The sequence below is a fragment of the Symphalangus syndactylus genome, chromosome 1 (assembly GCF_028878055.3).
Source record: "Symphalangus syndactylus isolate Jambi chromosome 1, NHGRI_mSymSyn1-v2.1_pri, whole genome shotgun sequence".
In the NCBI taxonomy this organism is placed as follows: Eukaryota; Metazoa; Chordata; class Mammalia; order Primates; family Hylobatidae; genus Symphalangus; species Symphalangus syndactylus.
In genome coordinates, this window is record NC_072423.2 from 89,652,136 (window position 1) to 89,667,818 (window position 15,683).

A 15,683-nucleotide genomic window follows, 5' to 3' on the forward strand; every position below is an offset into this window, starting at 1 on the left:
TAGTCTTTGTATTTTTAGTAGAGACGGGTTTTCCATGTTGCCAGGCTGATCTCGAACTCCTGACCTCAGGTGATCCACCCACCTTGGCCTCCCAAAGTGCTGGGATTACAGGCGTGAGCCACCACGCCCAGCTGCTATGTGATTTTTAACTCTGCATGTGTTTCATTTCTGAAGGACAATAATTAGGAAACACTATTGATGGATTAGCTTGAGTTTATATCCAGCAATCTCTTCACTGATTGGTACCATGTTGGAAGGTGGAACATGGACATGATGGCTGGAGCAAGTGTAGTCATCTTGAACCATGAGGCGACCATAGGAATAGAGGCCACACTAGTGGCACAACAAAATAGAAGGAACCTGAGCCCTGATTCCATAAAGGACCATGACACTGCTGGATGGCTGCCTCTGGGCTCTGTGTTAAAGGGAAATAAACCACCTCGTGCCACTGTTGTTTTGGGTTTTCTGTCACTTGTGCCCTTTAAATCTTAGACTCTACTTCTGGAAAGCCCCTATACCCTAAGACTGGGTAAGTTCCCCCCTTGTATGTTATTCAAACACCCCACCCTTCAACTCTTTCTTAGCATTCTCTACACTTTTCTGTAGTTGACCTTTCACTCCCCCTAGATAGTAACTTCTCTAAGGACGGCAGAGACTCTATTTTATACATCATTTTATGCAGATGCTGGAAACTGCTAACGCTAAAAAAAAAAAGAAGAAGAAGAAGAACTTGTGAATGTGACAGACACGATGACTGTACCACGGGTGTTGAGGGGAAATGACACACAGCTGCCTACGCTCTCTCTGCATGTCTTGAGTCGTTGCCACATTATCTTCTGGGGCCAGAGGGTGCTGGCCCTCCTGAATAACCAAAGATAGAGAATTAGGACAAAGGAGGGAGGAAGAGAAAATTGCAGGAAATTCAGGTCATGGGAGGGAAGTGGCATTGGGAAAAAGGGTGCTCTTTTTATTTGGTTCCTGCTATTTTCCACTTTGGGCCTTTTGCAACTTCCTTTGGCTCTAGCCCCTCCTCCAGTCCTGGTCTCCTATCGCATACACCTATGTTCCCACGTTCTATACCTCGATTACACCCAATTTCATTCATAACTGGAGTGGCCCTGATTAATCCAAAATTTAAAAAAAGTTATAAACACAAACAACCCCTGTTAGAGAAGGCAGTACCTTACTCTCTTTCTCCCATTCACTTCATTCCTTTGTTCATTCCACGTGCATTCACTGAATACCCACACTGCTAAGACCTGCAGATACACAGATGAACAGATACCCTCTCCAGCCTCAAGGAAATCACATTTTTGATTGAGATTGGAGAGAAAACAAGGTATCTCTAGCCCAAGATGCCTCACTCCTTTAAATGACCCTGATCAGGAACAAAAAATATGACACTACGTTGAAGTATACGTTGCATTGCCTCTCTGCCTTCTTCTAAAAAGTGAAGGTTTCGGTTTGCTTCTTTGCTTGCTTGTTTGCTCAGCTGCTCAGCCCCGGACCTTGTCATACTGGTTGAATGGATGGACAAGTGACGTAAACAAGTAAGGAAGACAAGACAAGGAAGTTAAGAGTTCGAGGTAACGAGACATTTGAGAAGCTGAGGTATTGAGAGAGATTTGGGAACTGGGTTGGAAGAGCAGTTTTGTTGTTGTTTTGGGGGTTTTTTGTTTGTTTGTTTTTGAGATGGAGTCTCGCTCTGTCACCCAGGCTGGAGTACAGTGGCACGATCTCGGCTCACTGCTACCTCCGCCTCCCGGGTTCAAGCAATTCTGCTGCCTCAGCCTCCCAAGTGCTGGGACTATAGGCGCGTACCACCACGCCTGGCTAATTTTTAATATTTTTAGTACAGATGGGATTTCACCGTGTTAGCCAGGATGGTCTCAATCTCCTGACCTCAAGATCTGCCCTCCTCAGCCTCCCAAAATGCTAGGATTACAGGTGGGAGCCACTGTGCCTGGCCGGAAGAGCAGTTTTTAAAGGAAGTTTTGCTATGTGGCATGTAGAATCTCTAGTTTGGTCTTCAGAGGATCGCCAGTGAAGAGTTACTTTATCTTTTTATTTCTAGAGTTGGGAGTCAGATCTGTCTGGCTGGTTTCTCACTTCTGCTTCCTCCTTGTGGCTCCCACGCTGTGCCGAGCCATTCAGCCTGCACAATCCAGACAATGGATTTGCCTCTGAGGTAGGGGCTGGCAGCTGCCTACAAAATTATCCGTTCTCTGTTTTTCCTTAAAAACAGTACATTTCATTCAGGATAGCAATGTGTCCAGTCAGCTAAAGGACTGCATTTCCCAACCTCTTTTGCTGTTAGTTGTGACTAGGTGACTGTGATATAAGCAGGAGTATTGAGGGGGACTTCCTGGAAGGTGCTTTTAAGGAGCTGATTCAGCTGAGATGTGAGCCTTTTTGCCTTCCCCCGCCTTCTAAGTACTCACTAGATTTCAGATGTGCTGGCTGGAACTCCTGCAGCCATATTGGACTATGAGGTGACTTTGGAAATGGAAAGCATTCAAACTCTGAACAGCCTATCTGCAGATTTATTTAAGGGAGAAAAAATAAGTTTTATCTTTTTAAAATTGTGGTTATTTCAGGTTTTCTATAATGTGCACCTAAACTTAAACCTGATACTACTACACAGTTACTGTGTGTCTTAGTCTGCTCAGGCTGCCAAAAAAAAAAAGCACAGACGATTACAGGCTCACGCCTGTAATTCCAGCACTTTGGGAGGCCAAGGCGAGTGGATTACCTGAGGTCAGGAGTTTGAGACCAGCCTGGCCGACATGATGAAACCCCCATCTGTACTAAAAATACAAAAAAGTACCCGGGCATGGTGGCGGGGGCCTATAATCCCAGCTGCTCCAGAGGCTGAGGCACAAGAATTGCTTGAACTCAGGAGGCAGAGGTTGCAGTGAGCCAAGATAGAGCCACTGCACTCCAGCCTGGGTAACAGAGCAAGACTCCATCTCAAAAAAAAAAAAATGCACATATACATAATCATGCATAAATGCAAATTGTGATTATAAACGATGGTTAAGCATAGTTTGGGGATGTTTTCTTTTTTTTCTTGGTTGTTTGGTTGGTTCCCCTGCTTATTGACAGCCTAGTGCATGTCCTCCTGTATAATCTCATCCAAATCTGCATACGTTGGCCAAAAGAGGCTTAGAGTGGGGGTGGGGAGAACCAAAGGTGAGTGAGGCATGAGCACATAGGTGAAAGGTGTGGCCATGGTTGCTGTTCATAACCGCAGCAGCAGAACCACACTTCCCCTCCCTCTTCCAAACCACCATCCCCCTCCCACCCTCATCCCCCTGCCACCCAACCCCATTGGTCAAATTTACTTTGGCCAATAGAATGTGAGCAGAGGTGGTGATGTGTGTCACTTCCAGGTGGAAGCCTCTAGGAACCAGAGTCCCATTTTTCACCCATCCCCTTCCCCTGCATCAGGACAGAGCATCTGTCAGCCTGAGTCCCTGCATGGCTGTGAGGAGCAGAGCTCCCTGCCAGCCCAGGTCGGCTGTGAGTGAGAAATCAACCTTAGTTGTGTTGATCTTCTGAGATTTGGAGGGTGGAAACCAGCTTATCTTCACTGAAGCAGGAGGGTATAACAGGAACTGCTCATCATCTACTTCCTCCAGTAATCAAACGCTAACTTTCACCCTAGTCTGTGGCCACCTAGCTAAAGACTACATTTCCCAGCCTCTCTTTCACCTAGAAGTGCCCCTGTTAACTTCATTATGGCCAGTGACATATGAGCAGAAGTAATCTTTGCAACTTCTGGATTATGCCTTTTAAGGAAAGGGGCACGTCCCACTTCCCTTTCTCTATTTCCCACTGGCTGGAATGCAGATGTAATGACAGGAGCTGAAGCAGCTATAATAGACAAAGAGATGAATATCCTGTGTTGAGGTTGGCAAGGCAACAAGAAGGAATTTGGGTTTCAATCACTAGAGAGCCACCTGGACTATTATCTATTATATGAAAGATAAATGAGATGTTTGTTTGTTTGTTTGTTGAGATGGAGTCTTGCTCTGTCGCCAGGCTGGAATGCGGTGGCTCAATCTCGGCTCACTGCAACCTCTACCTCCCAGGTTCAAGTGATTCTCCTGCCTCAGCCTCACGAGTAGCTGGGGCTACAGGTGCGCACCACCACGCCCAGCTAATTATTTTGTATTTTTTTAGTAGAGACGGGGTTTCACCAAGTTGGCCAGGAGGGTCTCGATCTCTTGACCTTGTGATCCGCCCACCTCGGCCTCGCAAAGTGCTGGGATTACAGGTGTGAGTCACTGCACCCAGCCATGAAATTGTATTTTACTTAAACCTCTGTTATTTGGGCTTTGGTTACAGCAGTTGAACCTGCAGCCTAATTCCTGGATGTTAGCCTGGTTTTGACAATTAGACTTATGGCAGGTAGAGACCATGGACTTGAAGTCAAGTGAGATCCCTGCCCTCGGGAACATGTGGTCCAGCCAGGGGTTCAGAAAATCAGGCCGGGGCAAAGCCACACGGCAGGGAAAGCTTCCAGGTGCTCTAGGAACTCATAGCTGGGGTCTCAGTGGCTGCCTGAAGGACACTGTCTCAGGTCAAGCTCCCCAGAAGTAACCAGTGAGATGAGGTTTCCTGTACAAGTGATTTATTTCAAAGGTGGCTCAGGAAACCAGTGAGGGAGGGAGCAGGGAAGCAGGACTGGGAAGGGGATGAAGCCAAGCCAAAGTGTGATTTTATGCAAGTCCTGCAGAGGGAAGCTCCAGCCTGATCCCACAGGGGAGCCCTGGAATGTAAGTCATGCCTCAAAATTGCCCCAACCTAAGGCAAGCAAGCTGGGCTCTCACACTCCCACCTGCACCCCTCAGTCATTGGCTAAGGGCCACCCTGCACCTGTGGGCCAATGTATTCTGTTCTCCAAAGACAAGTCATAGGTGCTATGAGAAGCAAAAGCACCTCAAACCCGGTGAAAGTGCAACCTCAGGTGATGTTGGGATGTTCCACACCTCTTCTACTCCCATCAACATCATATCAGGAATCCTAAAAAGGCTTTGAGAGAGAGAGCCTTTCTGGTTCCCAGTGGCCAAAACCCCCTCAATGGAACAGAAAAGACATAAAAACATTCCCTTTTTTTAAGTTTTGTTTTTTGTTTTTAGAGATGGAATTTTGCTATGTTGCCCAGGCTGGTCTCAAACTCCTGGCATCAAGTGATCCTCCTGCCTCAGCCTCCCCGGTAGCTAGGATTACAGGCGTGGCCCACTGCACCTGGTAAGAAAAGATATTTCTGGTGAGCTATGGAGAAGCCAGCAGCTGGAGGAAGAATGCATTCACCCCAGTGGCACCCATGGCATTTAAATCCCTGCCCCCCAACACAAATTTTTTAAGAGCAAGATGCAGGGAGTGGCGTGATTGTTACAAAGCTTTCGGCCAAGACCAGCCAGCCTCCGTCCCATTAGGTTGAGCACCCAGGAACTCTGAGCTTTGGCGGCCACTGCAGCTCCCTACACTTGGGTCCGTATTGGTCTCTGGGCAAGGACCTGCCCAGGAACGTTGCGAAGGTTCTCAAGTCTTTGGAAACGACATGGTATCAGCTGGCAAGGCCACAAGGAGTCAAACAAATCCCCCCAACCCCTAAGGCTAGCTGGACATCAGAATGAAAGGGCAATCTCTCTTCTGGGCAGCATCCCAGAAGAGCCCTCAGACCAGCTGGAGGTCAGACAGCCTCTGCTTGATCCTCGTGCAGGCATGGAGGCTCCCAAAGCAGCCCGTTCATTCCTTCCTCCCACTCCATAGAATCCTGTGAGATTTCCAGACCATAACAGTGTCAGAAAAACTAGGGGGAAGCAGGGTGCAGTGGCTCACGCCATAATCCCAGCACTTTGGGAGGCCGAGGTGGGCGGATCACTTGAGGTCAGGAGTTCAAGACCAGCCTGGCCAACATGGCAAAACCCCATCTCTACTAAAAATACAAAAGTTAGCCAGGCATGCCAGCGGGCACTTGTAGTCCCAGCTACTCAGGAGGCTGAGGCAGGGGAATTGCTTGAACCCGAGAGGCAGAGGTTGCAGTGAGCCAAGATTGTGCCACTGCACTCCAGCCTAGGCAACAGAGCAAGACTCCATCTCAAAAAAAAAAAAGAAAAAGAGAAAAAAAGAAAGAAAAGGAAAACTAGCGGGAATGGGGGCTGAGTTTAGACACCATGCTGATCACCCTCTTAGCCACAGCCTCCTCTGCCACAGGGTGACATGGCAATGCCTTCTGTCACTGGGCAGGTCACTGAGATGCCACTCCAAGGGCCCAAGCCAGGACAAGGACAATTCCTAGGGTATCCTGCCAGCTCTTCCCGAAGCCACATGCTCAGAAATGAGACTCTGGCATCTACCTACCTAGGATCATAAGCTCTGCCTCTTTCTGTGGCCCAGAATTGGGAGCATAACCAGCCTCAGCTGTGTAAGGAAGCCATCACCCCTCTTTCCCCCAGAGAAGGCTTCCTCCTTCTTTCATTTCTGGGGGGATTTTTTGTTTTCTTTTTTTAGATATGGAGTCACACTCTGTCTTCCAGGCTGGAGTGCAGTGGTGCAATCACGGCTCACTGCAGCCTCCAATTTCTGGACCCAAGTAATCCTCCCACCTCAGTCTCCCAAGTACCTGGGACTGCAGGTGTGTGCCACCACACCCAGCTTTTTCCTCTTCGTTTCTTGCATGGCACTTACCCCTCTATTTACCTCCCCATTCTCATTTAACTTCATCTTCTAAACACTGGCTTGGGTGGGGGTTTTCTTCAGTACAGTCCTAGAATACCACAAAGCCATTAATTGTCACCTGTCACCCTCAAAGCACAGTCCTAGCCTGCAGTATTAAATATTCATTCATTCTTTCCTTCAGCCCTGAGAACAGGAAGGAAATTAACATTTCAAAACATTACGCGCCTCTTCACCCCTGCAAGGTGCTTGTACATAGTTCAAATAAAAAGCTTAAGTTGATAAAAGAAGTTGTTATCAAATAAAAGTTGAATCCACCTCCCTATAATTCCCAGTATTTGTCCCTATGCTACTCTGAACATGTGCCATCGAATAAGTCTAGTCCCTTGTTTTTGCAAAAAACTTTTAGATATTTGTGGTTGGCCCTGAAGCTCCACCGAAGTCTTGATTTTCCAGTCTAAGCAACCCCTCAAAATATCTGTCTGGTCTCCATCTTCCCCACCTCCTCCCTCCATCCCTTTCTCCCCAGTCTCTCTCTTTCCAATGAAAGGAAGGGTTGGAGGCCGGAGGGCCTGACTTTCACTCACTGTCCAGCGCTTCCCCAACCCGTCTCTCCAGCTTCCCTCTCTGTTTGATGTTTCGCACTTCCTTCCTCTTCCTTTGGCTCTGGCGCCCTTCTCATGTTTAAACCTCACTTTCCTCTCTTCTACTCCCTTCTTTGCAGGCTCACACCTCATCCACCCACCCAAAGCTCCTCGTTGCCTACAGAAAACATTCTAAGTGCCTAACCATGGCACTCAAAGCCTACTGTGATGTGGTCCTTGCTCTCCTTCCCCATGTTAAGCCGTATATCGTTAGCACTGTTCTCCAGATTTTCCTAGTTCTCATTCTAAAACCATGTTGAATTATACTTCCATAATCCCTTGAAATTTGGCATCGCTTGGGCCAATGAAATGCAAATAGTAGTGACCCATTTCACTCCTGCAGACACTTCTGGTGTGGCGGGTGCATGAGTTGGCATGTGCCTCTCCCCCTGCTGTGGCCACCAGTGACACCATAGATGGTAAAGTCTCCATCAGTCTGCATTCCTGAGTGAAGACCTCAAACCAGAGCCCTAGATGACCTGTAATGGACAAATAGGGAAAGCAAAAGAGAAACCTTCTTATTGTGAAATTGGGTGTTGCTTGTTACTGCAGTACATACTGCCCATGCTGACTAATATCCTGCATCGGTTGGGCCCATGACCCTTGCCGTCTAACCTTACCAGGTGACTTACAATCCTTTAGGTCTGTTATCATGCCAGTGCTGCCCTCTTTGGTGTTCCCTCCTCCCCATGCCCACTTGGCAAACTTCTCTCATCCACTGAGACTCAGCTCAGTTGCCACCTCCACTAGGGAGCCTTCCTAACTTTCTATCTAAGGCAGCATTGGGCATCCTCTTTGCAGGATGCCCAGGGCATGCCTCTATTGCAGTGCTGCCACATTAGCTTTCTAAATATTTTATTTCCTGGACTTCAGGGCCACTGCTAGCCCATTTGGAGCCTTCGTTAGATTCAGAAAAAGCTGGCCCCCTCCAGGTGGCTGCAGCTGCCCAGGTGCATGGCTCAGCAGTGAATCATGACCTGACTTCAGGCCTCCTTCCCCCATGGCCTGACACCTGTGTTCTGGGCACAGTTTGTACACTGTCCTCCATGGCCCTGTCTGCAAGGCTATTCATAAACAGCGAGCAATTTATGAACTTGGCTTCGAGCACCCTCAAGTGTTCACTGAAAGAACGAATTTTCCTAATAGATGAGACCTGTCCTCAGTTATCCCCTCCTCCTCCCACCCGTCCTCTCCTCCTTTTGTTCTGCCTCATTTCCTGATCTCCCAAGCCCAGTACTAATGAGCTGCAGAGTGGCCAAGAGCCTAGAATTTGTAGTCAGACAGACCTAGTTCAAATCTTGACTCTACCACTTACTTGCCATAAGTCCTTGAGGAAGTTACTTAGCTCCTCTGAGCCTCAGTTTCCTTATCTATAAATTGGAGACATTATCAGCCTCACAGGGTGCCCACAAAGAGCACATGGGAAAAGGCGTTCAATAGGTGTCTCCAGGGCTCCTCCAAGTCAGGCTCTACAGCTGGGAGACCAGAGTGGCCACGGAAGGCATCACTGAGGAGGGAACACTGAGATGATGGCTGAATAGCCGTCCACGCAGAAAGCTGGGAGAAGAACCTTCTAGACAGGGGGAACAGGAATTGCAAAGGCCCAAGGTAACCAAGTTGAATAAATGGCTACTTTTCCATCTCCAGTCTTCCGTCCACACCCGAACACACCATCATCAACCAGGCCATTGAGGCCACAAGTTACACACCATGACCTCATCACACACTTGATTTGTTGACTCGGAGCAAATTACCAGCAATGAATTATCAATCCCTTTCCCAGAATGGCAAGCCCTGGGGCTACGTGCAAACTGAGGCGGGAAAATAAGAGGTGTCAATAGAGCTGAGTTTGCTCTGGGCCCAGGGCCATGTAGATAAGCTGGTTATCATCAGCAGCTCCAGCTCCAAGTGGCACAGTGGGTGCCACTGCCACCACCAGGAACCCTGGGGTTTGCTTGTCCTCCTGGGTGGAACCCCCAGCACACACATAGGGCCAGGAGGAAAGTAAACGCTCTTGTCTAATCTCCCCCAGTGGGATCACAGGGGCCCCCCCGAAGGTGGCTGCTCCTTTGGCAGGGTCTGGTTCTTCCATTCCTTCTTGGAAGATGGCCATGGGGCATCAGCACCTGACCATGATGTCTGGTGGCTAGAATTCAACTTGAAATCAGTTGAGACCCAAGTAATGCCCGGGCTTTCCCGGTGGGTTTTCCTTGATCCATTCTTTGTCTCCAGACAGTGAAGCCCCCAGAAAGCATGAGTTGTTCATCCCTCATCAGGGCCTTCAAAGTTCCAAGGTCTTTCTTGAGCATCAGAGAGGCAACAAGTCCTTGAATGCACCCTTGTCTGACCCTCCCAACTCAGCCAAGAGTCCCCTAAAGACGAAATAGAACATTGGGTTTCAATTGTCGAAGTCTGACCAGAAGATGTTCCTTACTCTAAATACAGGCCAGTGCCACACCAACTTACAAGGGTTGGTGTGGTATGAACAAGGAGGGGAAGTTGTGGGGCTGCCAAGCTGGGCACAAGTCAAGCACTAACCGGCACCACTGCCTCCTGCTTCCTGGTGCCACTCCAGCCGGGGCTGCCCCCACTGTGTCTGGCAGCTTCCAATATTGCCTTCCTGCTGCCATAAGACGGCAGGTCTGGCAACAGAAGTGGAGCCGGACTTAAGGAGAAAGAGGAAAGAACTTCAGCTCTGGCACCTGCAGACCCCCGAAAGTGACCTACGGAAGCTGGCAGCAGGGACTGCAATTGAGCATTCTCTCACCTTTCCCTTCTCGGAGTTCCCCAAGCCTATGCCCTGGTGGGAAGAGGATTACCTGAGAGCCAAAAGCCCCGGGTCCCAGCACTTCACTAACCTACTTTGCATCCCTTCTGTAAATTATACACCCCAGCTCTCAGTTTCCCCATCTCCAGGATAACAGACTGGACTCGTCCAAGAATAGCAATCATTCCCGATCCAGTGCCGACGCTGGTTGCTAGAACACGTGGCTGAAAGGATTGTATGTTGCTCAGGATTCTGGGGCCACATCCAGTGGTCGGGGGTGCTGTTGTTCGCTGGCAATATCTGCCTTGGACTCAGAATGGAGCATGGTAGACCAGGTGCCACGTCACTGACATGTAGGAGCTAAAGGACCTTTGCACCCCTGCCCGATGGAACATTCCAACACTTGGATTCTGTGGGATGAGATCTGACAGCCATAAGGCAGAAGTTACCAACTGGGAAGCTCGTGGATTCTTCAACGGAAACTCGAGTCAGGCTGATGAATTACCTTTACTAAAGGAATGAGTAACAATAAAAAAAATTCTAGGTCCAAGACATACCAAGAAAGGTTAGATATATTAGACAATATTTTAAAAGGAGAGATGTTTTGGGTGACCTGCTGTTTTGCTGTCCAGCTTGAGATGATGCCAACGGCCACAGAGTAATAAAAGGGCCACTGAATGTGGCCTCTTTCCCATGGCTCACCAGCAGCAAGCATCTCTACCACCTCCATGTCTGGAGCAGGAATTCCAGCAGGAAGGATGTAGCCTCCAGCACCATTTGACCAGAAGATCCAAATGCGACTGGACTGCTGGTAGGTACTACAGAAATCCTAGCTCTCTCCTCCCCACAGCCAACTGTTCTCTGTTTAAACTTGACTCACTGCGTATGTCCCGCTGCCAGAGGAGGCCCTTTTCCAACATCTTGTTCCTCTCTGCAGACCCTCTGTTCATGCCCCTGGGCTTCTCTCCCATCCCACTCTGTCTTGCATCCTGTGCAAGCTGCCCTCATCTCTGTTATTTAATTATGAATCCCTCCTCCCTTCCCTTCAAAACACCTCCACTGCTTCAATCTTTGGCTCCCTCCCTATCCGGGCCCCTGCCCCTTCCCTGCAGATGATACTAAAGCAGACAAAGCCAGGGAGGGAGACCCCCATTTTGTTGTTTCTAAAAATGTTCTCATCCTTTCCACTTCCAGGCCCTGATATGGCTCTTCAAAGTCTCAAGCTGATGGTCAGACAACCTCGAAGGGTAGTGGTGGGAGACAGCAGGACGAGGGCCGGAGCCGTGGGCAGGGGAGGCTCAGGAGCAACTCGGCCAGTGTGGGGCCCACCGAAGTCGGCCTTGCTTGGGACCCTCGGGATACCACTAAAGACAGAAACTACAAAATGGAAATGTTTTCAACTTATTACAAAAAAGGATCAAACATAAAAGTAAAAATGAATAGTGTCATGGACCTCATATTCCGTCACTCAGCATCAAGAATTACACTGTTTCTGCAAATCTTTGTTTTATATACACCCCCCCTTTGTTTTTTCTTTTGTCTCACTTTGTCGCCCAGGCTGGAGTGGACTGGCGCGATCCCGGCTCACTGCAGCCTCTGCCTCCCAGGTTTAAGTGATTCTCATGCCTCAGCCTCCTGAGTAGCTGGGATTATAGGCATGCACCAACACACCCAGATAATTTTTGTATTTGTAGTAGAGACAGAGTTTCGCCATGTTGGCCAGGCTGGTCTCAAACTCCTGGCCTCAAGCAATCTACCTGCCTCAGCCTGCCAAGGTGCTGGGATTATAGGCATGAGCTACCGCACCTGGCGACACTCTTACTTTTTTTAAATTTTATTCTTTATATATTTATATTTGCTGTAATATTTTAAGGCATACAGCTTACCATTTCACTGTAAATACTTTATTGTACATTTCTAGGAGATAAGAGTTTTATATATATATACATATATACACACACACACACAGCTGTAATTAATATATATATTCAAATATATTTATTTAAAGCAGCAATGCTTTTTTATTCCAAACAAAATTACCAACTTTTTTTTTAATTACCAACTTTAAAATCACCTAATAATCAGTCTATGTTCAAATTTCTTTGATTCTCTCAAAAATGCCTTTTAACAGTTGATATATTCAGATCCGGGATCAAGATCTTGAGATTATCCGCATGTGTTGCATTTGGTGGCTGTTTCTTAAGACTTTTAATGGGCTGGGCACGGTGGCTCACACCTGCAATCCAAGCACTTTGGGAGGCTGAGGCGGGCAGATCACCTGAGGTCAGGAGTTTGAGACCAGCCTGGTCAACATGGTAAAACCCGTCTCTACTGAAAATACAAAAATTAGCCAGGCGTGGTGGCAGGCATCAGTAATCCCAGCTACTTGGGAGGCTGAGGCAGGAGAATCGCTTGAACCCAGGAGGCGGAAGTTGCAGTGAGCCAAGATTGCACCACTGCACTCCAGCCTGGGCAACAAGAGTGAAACTCCATCTAAAAAAAAAAAAAAAAAAAAAAAAAAAAAAAAAAAAGACTTTTAGTAGATAGCAGTCCCCCTTTATATGCCATTAATTTATTTATAAAGTAAGTGTATGGGCCTGTTAGAATGGCCAAAATCCAGAAAACTGAGAACACCAAATGCTGGTGAGGATGTGGAGCAACAGAAACTCATTCGTTGCTGGTAGGAATGCAAAATGGCACAGACACTTGAAAAGACAGCTTGGCAGTTGGTTATAAAATTCAACATACTCTTGCCATATTACTCATCAGTCACACTGCTTGGATTTACTCAAAGGAGTTGAAAATTTATATCCACACGAAAACCTGCATATGACTATTTATAGCAGCTTTATAATTGCCAAAGCTTGGAAGAAACTAAGATGCCCTTCAGTAAGTGAATAAGTAGATAAACTGTACTCCATCCAGAAAATGGATTATTATTAAGCACTAAAAAGAAATGAGCAATCGACTGGGCATGGTGGCTCACACCTGTAATCCCAGCACTTTGGGAGGCCGAGTCAGGTGGATCCATTAAGCTCAGGAGTTCAAGACCAGCCTGGGCAACATGGCGAAACCCCATCTCTACAAAAAATAGAGAGAGAGAAAAATTAGCCAGGCATACTGGTGTGCACCTGTAGTCCCAGCTACTTGGGAGACTGAAGTGGGAGGATGGCTTGAGCCTCGGAGGCAGAGGTTGCAGTGAGCCAAGATGGTACCATTGCACTCCAGCCTGGGCAACAGAATGAGACCCTGTCTCAAAAAATAAAAATGAAAATAAAAATTAAAAAAAGAAAGAAATAAGCTATCAAGCCATGAAAAGGAGGAACCTTAAGTGCATATCACTAAGTGAAAAAAGCCAGTCTTAAAAATGTATATGTGAATACATAATAGTTGTACACATTTATGGGGTACATGGGATATTTTGATTTCAAGTATGCAGTGTGTAATGATCAAATCGGGGTAACTAGTATATCTAGCTTGGCTGCTGTGAATAGTGCTGCAATAAAAACAGGAGTGCAAATATCTCGTCAATAGACTAACTTCCTTTCTTTTCTTTTTTTTTTTTTTAGACTGAGTTTTGCTCTTGTTGCCTAGGCTGGAGTGCAATGGCACGATCTCGGCTCACAGCAACCTCCACCTCCTGGGTTCAAACAATTCTCCTGCCTCAGCCTCCTGAGCAGCTAGGCCTACAGGCATGTGCCACCATGCCCGGCTAATTTTTTTGTATTTTTAGTAGAGAAGGGGTTTCTCCATGTTGGTCAGGCTGATCTCGAACTCCCGACCTCAGGTGATCCGCCCACCTCAGCCTCCCAAAGTGCTGGGATTATAGGCGTGAGCCACCGCGCCCGGCTAATTTCCTTTCTTTCGGATATATACCCAGCAGCGGGATTGCTGGATCATATGATAGTTCTATCTTTAGTTTTTTGAAGAATCTGCATTCTGTTTTCCATAGAGGCTGTACTCATTTAAATTTCCACCAACAGTGAATGAGCATTCCCCTTTCTTGGTCTCCTCACCAGCATTTGTTAGCTTCTTTTTGCTCACAGCTGTTTAACTGGGATGAGATGATAACTCACTGTGGTTTTAATTGGCATTTCCCTGATCATTGGGAATGCTGAGTCTTTTTTTCTCCACCTGTTGGCCATTTGTATCCTCCTTTGAGAAGTGTCTATTCAGATCTTTTGCCCATTTTTAATCAAATTATTTGTTTGTTTGCTATTGAGTTTTTTGAGTTCTTTATATATTCCTGGTTGTTAATCCCTTGTTGGAGGAATAGTTTGCAAATATTTTCTCCCATTCTGTGGGTTGTCTCTTCACCTTGTTGATTGTTTTCTTTGCTGTGCAGAAACTTTTGGTTTGATTTACATCCCATTTGTTAATTTTTGCTTGGTTTGCCTGTGTTTTTAAGGTCTTATCCAAGAAATCTTTGCCCAGACCAATGTCCTGAAGCATTTCCCCAATGTTTTCTTCTAGTAGTTTCATAGTTTCAGGTCTTACATTTAAGTATTTAATCCATTTTGATTTGAATTTTTTGCATGATCTAGTTTCATCATTGTTCTGCATAGCATACCCAGTTTTCCCAGTACCTGGAGTGAAATGGTGCGAGCTCGGCTCACTGCAACCTCCGCCTCCCGGGTTCAAGCGAGCCTCCTGCCTCAGTCTCCCGAGTGGCTGGGATTACAGGTGTCTGCCACCATGCCTGGCTAACTTTTGTATTTTTTTTTTTTTTTTTTTTTTGAGATGGAGTCTCGCTCTGTCGCCCAGGCTGGAGTGCAGTGGCGCAATCTCGGCTCACTGCAAGCTCCGCCTCCCGGGGTTCACGCCATTCTCCTGCCTCAGCCTCTCCGAGTAGCTGGGACTACAGGCGCCCGCCACCACGCCCGGCTAATTTTTTTTTTTGTATTTTTAGTAGAGACGGGGTTTCACCGTGGTCTCGATCTCCTGACCTCATGATCCGCCCGCCTCGGCCTCCCAAAGTGCTGGGATTACAAGCATGAGCCACCGCGCACGGCCTAACTTTTGTATTTTTAGTGGAGACAGGGTTTCACCATGTTGGCCAGGCTGGTCTCAAACTCCTGATCTCAGGTAATCCCAGCACTTGGCCTCTCAAAGTGCTGGGATTGCAGGAGTAAGCTACCGTGCCAGACTATTTTTTTTTTTTTTTAAGACAGAGTCTTGCTCTGTCACCCAGGCTGGAGTGCAATGGCGTGACTGATCTCAGCTCACTGCAACCTCCACCTCCCGAGTTCAAGCAATTCTTGTGCCTCATTCTCCCGAGTAGTAGAGATGGGGTTTTGCCATGTTGGCCAGGTTGGTCTTGAACTCCTGGTCTCATGTGATCCACCCACCTCAGCCTCCCAAAGTGCTGGGACTACAGGTGTGAGCCACTGCACCCAGCACCCCCAGTAGAATTTACTGAAGAGACTGTCCTTTCCCCATTGTATGTTCTTGGTGCCTTTGTTGGAGATGAATTGGCTAAGAAGCCCATCTTAAAAGGCCGTATACTGTATGATTTCAACTATATGACATTCTGGAAAAGACAAAACTATGGAGACAGTAAAACAATCAATGGTAACTAGGGGCTG

General features: G+C 47.3%; 1 long non-coding RNA gene across 2 annotated transcripts; it reads left to right on the forward strand.

Moving 5' to 3' along the window:
• Positions 1-1,491: 1,491 nt before the first annotated feature.
• Positions 1,492-11,538, forward strand: LOC134735856 (uncharacterized). Of its 2 annotated transcripts, none has more exons than XR_010119404.1 (4): positions 1,492-1,586; positions 5,145-5,256; positions 8,979-10,909; positions 11,293-11,538. It is a non-coding gene; the product is annotated as an uncharacterized lncRNA (long non-coding RNA). The 2 variants fall into 2 exon arrangements; XR_010119402.1 differs by lacking the exon at positions 5,145-5,256 and adding an exon at positions 2,075-2,188 and having other exon boundaries at positions 1,518-1,586.
• The last annotated feature ends 4,145 nt before the right edge of the window (positions 11,539-15,683 follow it).